The sequence below is a fragment of the Eptatretus burgeri genome, chromosome 16 (assembly GCF_056783735.1).
Source record: "Eptatretus burgeri isolate ZD-2024b chromosome 16, Ebu_testis_v1, whole genome shotgun sequence".
Lineage (NCBI taxonomy): Eukaryota > Metazoa > Chordata > Myxini > Myxiniformes > Myxinidae > Eptatretus > Eptatretus burgeri.
The window spans coordinates 14,037,971-14,049,240 of NC_140976.1; positions in this window are offsets into that span (position 1 = coordinate 14,037,971).

Consider the following 11,270-nt stretch of genomic DNA (forward strand, 5'->3'; position numbering starts at 1 on the left):
TTTTTTTTACATCCTGAAAGTAGGTGACTGCTACCTTCTGTTTCGACCCCACAAAACCTGCATTTGTCCGATTGGCTCAATGCCGCAATTTTCTTCAGGCATTAGTGTACTGTCCTTGGTCTTGAGCATTTGTGATGACTCATTCTCCATTCCAACTACTTTGAACTCTTCTTAGCCATTCCAAAGAGCCTTCCTTCCTTGTTGATCCCTATCCTCTCAAGCTCTTTTTAAAACCTTCCTACTCTTTTGTCATTCTCCAATTTGTCATCGTATATCTGATGTTTCTTTTTGTAGTTTTACTTTTTTTTTCTTTGCAATCATTAGGGCAGTGTTTGTTTTTGTTTCGTTTTCCTGTATAGTATCCATCATTTGAACCTGTTTTTGGAAGTTTGTTGCTAAATGGATTAACGATCCATTTTCTGGTTTGTTGGTTTCTTGCTAATATACAGATGTCATCCGGTTGTTTGTTGAGCTTTTCGCATACTCCGCTCGTACTACACACGATGTTCTGTGTACTTGGTTAAGCTCCATCAAGTCACCTCCTCTCTCTTGCCTCGGTAAGTACATCCTCAGTATGCATTGGTTTTTATGGAATATCTTGTGAATAGTGAGAAGTTTTCTTGTTTTGGTGTCTAAATTGTTGATCTCCAATTGTGGCCAGTTTATAATTGCACAGCTATTTTGGAATACCGGCACTGCAAGTTGGTTTATAGCTTTGGTTTTGTTTCTGGAAGAGAGGGATGATTTCAGAATTTGTCTTATTCTGTGAAGGTACTTTTTGCTGATTATTTTATACATTTTTTTATGCTGTACCTGCGGGCTTTCTATTCCGAGGTATTTGTAGGATGCTTCATTTTCTAGTTCCGGTATTGTTTTATTTTGATTGATTGAGATGTTGTCTGTTCCTTTTGCTTTTCCTTGTACAAATGTGCATTTGGCACATTTGTCAAGACCATACTCCATTTGAATGTCCTCCGCGTACTGCTTTACTAGTTTCAGTTGATCTGCCAATTTATTATCATTCGGTGAGAAGAGTTTTAGGTCATCCATGTCCAGTAGATGTGTCACCTTTCTTGTTTCTTGGATCATTTTTCTGTTGCATGTCAGATTGTATCCATGTTCTTGTTCATTGATGAGGTTACTCAGTGGGTCCAGAGCCAGACAAAACAGGAGGGTGGTGGGGGGGGGGAGACTGTCACCTTGTGAGATACACCACATCTTTACTGCTGGGATTTCAGTCTTTCCTTTCAGGTAAGGTAATATCAGAGTTGTATTCCAGAACATCATTGATTTCTCAATCAGTGTGACTATCTGGGGGTAAATTTTGTATGTTTGCATGCATTTTATAATCCATGAATGTGGGACACGATCAAAGGCTTCTTTTTTTTTGTAATCTATCCAGGATGTGGATACGTTGGTTTGTCGGAGCTTGCAGTTTTCGAGGATGGTTTTGTTTTACAATAAATGGTCTATGGTCCATAGCATCCCCTTGTACATCCTTTCTGCTCTGCCTCTAAAGCTCCTTGCTGGGTGAGGTGGTCGTAAATTGCATGTGTGATTATACCTGTTAAAAGTTTGAATGTTATTGGTCTATATTTGTTGGGTCGATGGGATTCTTCAGATTTTGGGATTAAAAGAGTGTTGCCTTCTGTGAATCATTCATAAATTGGTTGTTTCCCTTGGATGAGTTCATAAAATGCTCCAGCATAGTGAGGGTAAAGAGCATGTAGTTGCTTGAGCCAGAAGTTTGGAATCCCATCCAGGCCTGGGCATTTGAAGTTCAGCACTTTTGCAAGGTGTTTTCTAATTTTCTCTTCATCAGTTGTCATTGGGTGCATTTCCTGCAGTTGTTGCTTTTTATTTTCCAAGTGTCATATCCAATCTTCCTCCATGTTGTGTTCTTTTTCATCTTCAAATATACCTTTCCAAAATTTTTGTAGGTGCTCTTTTTTTACGGGGAGTTGTCACATTTTGTGTCTGTATCCCTAGCTTTCGGTAGAACTTTTTTGGGTTGTTTTCAAGCTGTTGATTTTTATTTCTTCTGTTGTTGGCCTTATCATAGGTTTTAGGTGAGTGTACACTGGCTAACATGTAGAGGTAATTGTTGGGGTAGAACTTCGCGGTTACACTACGTGAGGCCTGTGTTGGATCAAAGGAAGAAAAGATGCTACAAACTGGGTACATTAACAATAACTAGTATGTGCCCGTAAAAAAAAAAAAAAAAACCACACAGGCCGTTTCTTCGCTCTCACGTGCCCGTACGTGCCCGTACGTGCGTGACCCGGAAGTTCGATATTATTCGCAGTTACGATTATTCGCGATTTATTTTTAATACCCAATTATTCAATTAGCACCAACGTATTTTACCTTTTCGCAATGTCGTGGCAAGGAAAAACAAAAAGAGAAGAGAAGAGAAAGAAAAAATTTACTTCCTGGTTTGGAGCATACCAGCACTCTGATGTTCCCGAAATTTATACACCGTCTAATATGAAAACGATCATAACTTGGGCCATTGTGTTTATCTATAAATGCGCAAAAGAAATCGAAAAATTATTTGAATACACGAAGTCATCACTCTCCGGAAGCCCGTACGTTGTAACCCGTAATGGGGAACGTGGCTGTGCTTCCCTTCCCCATCGGCCACGCCCACGCAACAACGTGTGTTGCCATTGGTTGGTAAATAAATGGCCATAACTTGGGAAGCACTTGTCCGATTAATATCAAACCTTGAAAAGGCACATCCTCATATCAGGTCCCCAGAAATATACCTGGCAAGTTTCAATTAGATTGGACCAGAGGTTGTCGAGAAACAGCGGTCACACACAGACACACACACACACACACACACACAGACACACACACAGAGATTGCTGGAATTCTTCTCTTCTTCTTCTTTCGGCTGCTCCCGTTAGGGGTCACCACAGCAGATCATCCGCATGATCCGCATCGTGATTTGGCACATGTTTTATGCCGGATGCCCTTCCTGACACAACCCTGGTCGCCTCTTACGACACAGGGATACGGTACACCTATTTTAACTGGGGTATACACCAGCCCAGTACACTGGTACTCATTTTACCGACCTCGGAAGGATGACAGGCTGAGTCAACCCCCTGGTGTATTAATTCAGTGGCCCAACGGGGCTTGAACTCAGGACCTATTGGATCCCAAGCCGCTGCCCTAACCACTGCGCCAACACCAGGCTTCACAGAGATTGCTGGAATTATAGATAGATAAATAATTTATTTTCAGTAAAGGGTGAGGAAAAGTATGTGGTGCAGCAAAAAATGGTTTTTAATACAAGGGGAAGTTCATACAGCAAGGACATCAAGGATTGATGAGGTGTGCCAAAAGAAAATACAGTGATATACTAAGAAAGGACAGTGCAGAACTATACTGTTATAATAGTTTTACAATCTTACTTAAGTTAACGTGACGGGCACCATTAGAAACACTCCCGAGGAAAGTTAGAATAGCAAATAAAGATGAGGAAAGTACGAGGTGTTTGCGAAATCTTTTTTTTTTTTGTATACCTTGGTCGAGGCTCGTATGAGAGCTAACACACAACTGACAGCAAGGAGGCATGAGACAAGAGGGGCGGGAGTGGAAGGGACAAAACAGTGGGGAACAGACGCATTAGGTGGACTGTGGAAGGGAGAGGGATGGGGATGGGACGGGGAACATGGCGAAGAGAAGATGGACATTACAGGGACTTTCAGGAAGGAAAGCAGGAGAATTGAAGGAAGTGGGCTTGGGTGGATTATCGGGGGTAGAAAAGATCGAGGATTTGGATGGCGGAAGATAAGAGGTGGTGGTGAACAGCTGTTTTGAAAGCCTGGAGGGAAGAATGGGAAAGAATAGAGTGAGGAAGTTTATTCCAAAGGCGGGAAAAAAGAGGAATGAAAGAGTGAAGATGAGCAGTGATTCGTTATTTTGGTAGTTTTACCAGAAGGGGGTTGTTGGCAGACCTTGAGCACCCTGTGGAAATGTGGTGGGGACAAATCGCAGAGAGAGCAGGGGGGGCAAGGCTGGAGAGGAGTCGGTAGAAGACAGAAAGACCACCGACCAACCTGCGGTGATTGAGTGAGAGGCCCAAAGACTCAGCTTTTTTTCAGGTGGGGCTGTCTTGATTACAAGGTGGGGCTGTCAAACGCATGCCCAGTCGCTGAGGATGGGGAAGGTGGAGGAAAACTGCAGGTGTCTAAGGTGCATGGTCGGACGAGGTGCAAGTGAGGGTGAGGTGCAAGATGATGTAAAAATGAGTTACAGAGAGGAATCTGCGAAAGGTGTGTATCAGTGGGACAGCCCTGAAGGGGACATCCATTCAGGACTTGCCTGGGTAATCACAGAGCTCTTTTATGAATACGCTTCCACAGCAGGCGAGATGGAAAATAAAGAAGAAGAACGTGTAAGGAAATAGCTTATTAACATGTAAGGAAGTCTGTAAGTGTGTGATGCTACTGGTTTGGCCCTCTGACTGTGCTCAGACTGGTGCCCGGATCTCTCGCTCGCCCAGCGCTCCGCACCGTGAACTCCGTTTCTCCTCCACTCTGACCTGTTTGCTACATTTCACCTCTCACTACCAAGTCAAGTGGAATCACGTGACCCACGAGCCCTCTTTGTACCACCTGAATCATGATGGAGCTGAGCAAGCCTGCCGTGCGGGACGCACGGCTCTTTGTAGTTACTTGGCGAGGGTGAAACCTAAAGGTGGAACCGGCCGGGCAGCAGGAGTTTCCCAGTGCCCCCATTGGTGTAAGGATGATTACCTCAGTGCTAGCTCCGCCCACACATGGTTACAGCCATGAAGACGGCCCCATTATGTTCATAATGTGACGTGAAGAGTGCCCTCAGCCCCTCCATGTGCGTGCAAAACATCCTTTGTCGTTTACGTACTGTTTGCATGTGAGAAGCACCGTACATTATGGGAAGTGTTGTACTTTATTGCAAATACAACATTGTGCTTTGTGCCAAGAACATGTGAAACGCAAGAAGGAAGAACAAGGAAGCACAGGGACAAATAATGCGGGAAATGCAATTCGGTGCCGGCCCGGAGGAATCATTTTTTATGGTGAGAGATGGGTGGTTGGTGGTAAATAATAAAAATAAGAGAATGAGTGGATTCAAATGACATTGAGGAAGACAGATGTACCAAGGAGCGCAAATATACCTGCGGGATAGAAAGAAGGACCAATGGGATCAAAGAGGGGTTACGAGGTTGAGGTTTGGTGAAGGGGATTATTGGTGGATTGAGAAAGGCGGGGGTGGGGGGGTATTGTTAGAACAGACCGATGGTGGATTGAAAGTAGCAGGTGGTTTGGAACTGACCAATGGGGGTATTGAATGAAGAAAGGAAAGTAGCGGGGGGTTGGGGGTTGGTGGTGGATTGGGTAAACCCTTGTTACTGGTTCGATTCTCATTGCTGTTCGGTGGAAATTTCCACACTATGTGAAAGAGTGGCAATCAGATCTCTAGGATTGGTTCTTAGTCACAGGAACATTCACAGCTTGTCGTGAACACCCTTAATGTTCTGACAATAGTTTGAACTTACTCAGCAATGTTGCCTTAATTACATTAATCACAAGATATCACTGTCGGAGAACATCAGGTGTAAAAAAGAAACTAAACTAGAGGGGGAGCACTCGGGAGAGTGCAAAACCTCCGCCGCCAATACTGCTGGGTCACTCAAGTGAACCTTATATCTTATTCATTAAATATGATGTCAATAGTGCTGACAGAGTTATAGTTCTTTTCTCCAACATTTTTTTTTTTGGGGGGGGGTTGGAAATCACTTAAAACATGTAAAAATGCAAAAAAAAAAATCGAAATTTTGTTGAAAAAAACGTTGCAAAATTTTTTTCTCTAACAATTTTTTTTTGGTGGGGGGGGGGTTGGAAATCACTTAAAACATGTATAAATGCAAAAAATATATATTTTTCTTTTTGGGGGGGGGGTAACAATTTTTTTGGGGGGTGGGTTGGAAATCACTTAAAACATGTAGAAATGCAAAAAAAAAATTCTCTTTTTAATTTTTTTTTGAGGGGGGGGGTTGGAAATCACTTAAAACGTAGAAATGCAAAAAAAAAATAAAAATTTTCTCTAACAATTTTTTTTTGGGGGGGGAGGGTGACCAAGTCCAAAATTTAATGCCATGATCCTTGGACCATACCTAACCCCTCACCAAGTTTCGTCGAAATCCGTCGGAGTTTTTCCGTAATACTGTTCACAAACAAACAAACAAACAGAAAGGGGTGAAAACAGTAACCTCCATCCATCTTCGAAGATGGCGGAGGTTAATAAATAAAAACTCATCGATTGGAAAGTAAATGTATTATGACATAGTCAATTGTGGGGTAACGTCCTTAAGAAATGGAATTCAGCAAGTTGTGCGATTTAGAAATGTAAATAGGACAGACATGACAAAATTGACAGATCAGGCCAGATAATGTTAAAATGTGGAATGGCAAAACATTCCAACTGACATCTCCCAACATTTGCGTGAGTGGTATGGTAATGGGTCTGAACTGTGTTTGCTGCCACAGGTGAACGAAAACCCATGATTAGAAACTGATACAGGAAATGGTTGTGAATGAATAATCCTGTTCTCAATAAATTACCCTGAAAATTTCCATACTTTCCTTATATACTTTTAGTTTTATAATATATATCATTAGAATGATCGATTCTGAATCATAAATATCTCCACAACGTGCGTTCCAGTCATTATCAACAAATCGCACAATGAAACTTCCCTTATGCTCATGGGGGTAGACACTACAACATCCGCACAAATGACTTTCATTTACCGACTTTTCTTGCGATCGAAAAACAGCGCTGCAAGCACAGGTCTGTTCCGAAAATCCATGTCAAATCATAAACGATCCTCGTACTCACTAGAAAGCATCTAAAAATGCAAAGCCCATCCGCGTCCGCTTTGTACTCAAACTAAACGACGAAAACGCCAGGTAAAAAAAAATTGTACACTTTATTACTTTTTGTGTTCTCCACAATCTCATAATAAAGATTTGTTGAAGATTTGATGACGAAAGCTCAATTGGTAAAAATGTTACGGCCTGGACATACATACACACTGAATCTAAATGATAAACAAGGATTTCGATTAAACATTTATGGCTGATCTACCACTTGACCGACGACGTCTCTTTACAATCCTATCTCCATTGGGAGTAGAATGAGATGCGCCAAGTTACAAATTTTTCCAATCAGCGGTTTCAGAGATACAATGTTTTAAATTTTTTTGCGTTTAAGCAAAGATGACTGCCGTACCAGGTGACCTTATAATATTACAACTATAATTAAAATGTTTTCCACGGAGGGTCGCTCCTACCCTGAAAATTTTGTCAATCGGACAAGTGGTTGCTGAGAAAAACAAATAATGTTAAAAAAAATTAGAGCCAAAAAAGGCCAACAAAAGGGGTGAATAATAATAAAAATAATGAAAATTATTACGACAAAATTATTAATTTGTCTTCTCCATATTAACATAATAAAGTTTTGTTGAAAATTTGATGACAAAAGATCAAATTATGGAAAAAGTTACGGCCAGGACTAATACACAGACATACAGAAGTGTTTGCAAAACCTCATCTTTCGCTACATGGGGGACGGGCTAAAAATTGACGATTTTAGACGACCTTGACCTTTTGACCACAAAAGCAATAGGCTTCAGTGACCTAATTTGCAAACCCTGCTCAAATTTCAAGTCAATGAAATGGAAGTTGACGATTTTGTGATCTTGATCTTTGACCTTTTGGCTTTCATAACAGAACAGGTTACATGATGAATTGTGTCATATTGTGTCACTGACATTGATCTTTTATGCAACCTTGACCTTTGACCTTATGATCTGAAAAAAAAACAATCATCTTCGAGCTTATGATTGTTGAACAAATTCAGTGACACAATATGCAAATTCTTAAAATTTCAGGTCAATCGGATGACAATTAACGATTTTATGCAACCTTTACCTTTTGATCTAAAACAAAAAACAATCGGTTTTCAGCTTTGGATTGGTGAAGGAATTCAGTGACACAAAATGCAAATTCTTAAAATGCAAAAAATTCAATTGGATGAATATTGACGATTTTGTGTGATGTTGACCTTTTGACCTTTTGACCAAATTATTGATTTGTGTTCTCCATCGTCACAAAATAAAGCTTTGTTGAAAATTTGATGACAAAAGCTCAAATGGCAAAAACTTATGGACAGTCACTCAGACACGCACATAGAGACAAACACAGAAGTGATGGAAAAACGCAGTCTCCAACTGCGTGGGGGATGGGTTAACTAGAACAGCACTTGGTAGAGCGCATACTTCGATCGGGTGAACAGTTTACGTTTTGTATCCCACTGATAGGTCAGATCTCCATCCGGACCTGAACCAAAATCTAATCGGCTTGTTCTCGTTACCTTACCAACACATTCACCAAGTTTTGTCACAATTCGTTCAAAACATTTTGAAATATTGTGCTATGTATTGTTTTTGGCCTTATCTCTCAAAAGTGAAGTATCACTTGAAAAATTCCAGTATCTGGAGCCGGATCGTCACCAAAATCTAATAATTTCGTCCTTGTCACATACCCAACCTCTCCAGCAAATTTCGTCCGAATCTGTTCACAACTTTTTGAGATATCCCGTTTACAGATAGACAAACAAACAGACAAGCCTGAAGGCGACATGGGTGGTCGCTATATAATTGCATACTAGTCATACAGTTTTTGACGGATTGGGCTGAAATGTTTTGACTTTCATTTTGAAAGAGGTTGATTTTCGTGCGCATAAAAGTGCAGAAGCCAATTTTTGATTTTCGAAAAAAAAATATTAAAATATTTTTCGGATTTTTTTTCAAAAATTTCAAAGTCCCGTTGCTTGGCAACGGTGGCGGCCATAGCAACGGTGCTCAAAAAGCATACAACTAGGTCCTGGTATGAACCTACCAGTCAAGTTTCATCAAAATCGGTTGACTCCTCTGGCCTCCAGAGCTGTCCATGACATACATACAGACAGACGGAAAACCTGAGAATAACGGTAGTCCAGCGACCACCCAACAGACGGGGTGAAAACGTAACATCCGTCTACCTTTGGTGGCGGAGGTAAAAATGCAAAGTCGAGATATAAGGCCTCACCACAGTGCAAATTCATTTTCTCTGTGCTGTGTTTTCGACAACCTTTGAGGGTATCAGTGATGTGATTGAATCCGTATTAAATAACGTTCACTCAGAAGATTGCTGTCAGAATGGAAGGGTGGGATCTTAGATTATGTTTGGGCTAGTAGGCATTGGACTGATTGCGCATCTGTACGTGCACTCACATATTGAAGCGGAAGACCAAGAAGGAACCCAAAGAAGTGAAGAGCAAAGATGGAGTCATCAGTTGGAACCTGGATAGGATTCGGGTTTCAGCCGCTACTCCACTACTCTCAAACCCATCCAGGCACAGCTAAGTGAGCCCAACAAAAAAAATTCTGCAAGAACTCACTTCTCCTTAGAGAGATAGAACTCCTTTTTATAATGAAATAGAGGAATAGAGAGTAAAAGAGATGAAAGAGAAGAAAAAAAACAAGCATTAAAATGAATAAAGAGAATTCTGAAAACAATAAAAATAGAAAGAAGTATGAAAGGAACAAGGATGTTGGGAAGAACCCAGACAGATCGATTTCAGTAGTTACTCCTTCAACTCAAATTCAGCAACATGTACAAGCTACCAGAGGTCCGTCAGCGGGGAAGGATGTTTGGAAGGATGTACAGGTAGTGGACAAAAAATGGAAACACCAATGTAAAGTCACTTAATCGGGCATTGGGCCGCCACATGCAGCCAGTATGGTCTGTATGCGTGGTGGCATAGAGTCCACCAGCATGTGGAATTCTGCAGGAGGGATGCGGCACCATTCTTCCACTAGGTGGAAAATGCTGTCTCAGGTGTCGTTCTAGAATATCCCATAAATGCTTGATTTGGTTCAGATCTGGTGACCTGAGAAGGTCATGACATGGATAACGTCAGTGTCATGCTTATCAAACCATTGGTGACCACTGCTTGACAATCATTGGGTGACACTCATTGGGTGATTGGTGATTCATGGCCAACTACTTGGGGCGCAGAATGTCCACAAGTACTGGCTAACCATGCATGAAGGAGATTCATAGCCTCTACCTCCCATTGGTCCTGCCTGTCAACATGATGGGGAAGGGATGACCAGCGACAAAAGCGTGCAATCCCACGCTGTAGCAGGAGCTGACACCGCTGGAAGGAGAACCCATTGTTGAGACGCTGGCTTGCTGATGGACTGTTGGCCCCTTCCCAGGGACCTCTCTGCACTTCCATTGTTCTTGCAGCACCTCAACAGCTTCACACGCCCTTCTGCTGGCATCCTATTTTGGGGCTCTGGTTTGCCCAGGTGGCTCCACATTTGAGTCCTGCCACAGCCTTGGATTCATCCTGTGCCATTTAATATATATATATATATATATATATATATATATATATATATATATATATATATATATATATATATATATATATATATATATATTTGCCCTGGTTTTCTATGCATGATTGCTGTGTTTGTGTGCCCAGGGTCTTTCTTGTGTAGTTTCAGTCTGTCTTTGTGTCTGGGATTTCATAAACTGTGTCCTTTGTGTAAGAAGTTATTTATTTATTTATGTATTTATTTATTTATTAAGACTGCATCCACGTTACTCACATTTAGCTGCGCCGACATTTGGGTCATTTTGGGTCCCAAGTAGGACCGGCGATATATTTGATATTCCGGTTGTATCGATATAATTTTTCAAATCGATATACCCGTATTGGAACCGGCTTGTGCACCGGTATACGGGAATGCACCGGGATACTGAAACAACAGTCGGTATGAAAAAAAACCCCAAAAAAACCTGAATGTCACCAACAAACTGAAAAAAGGTGTTTACCATCTTTAAATACCATACATGATTTGAAAAGCTTTGATGCACTTGGCATCTCGGCTAACCATGGAACAGGACCAATGAAACAAAGTATGATGTCAAGATGTACCAGGAAGTCAGTGGCTAAACATGGAACAGGAACAGTGAAACGTATGAGATCAAGAGGTACCAGGAAGGAAGTACAGTAGGATTTAACTTTTAAACCTCAACATCCGAGCTCATCAGCTCCGTACAAGCAGTCGTGTTTTTCTTTGCCTTTGTGGATGGTTTTAAACCAATTGCAATTGGTTATAATTAATATGAATCGGGTGTGCTTTAGAAATCTTGTGC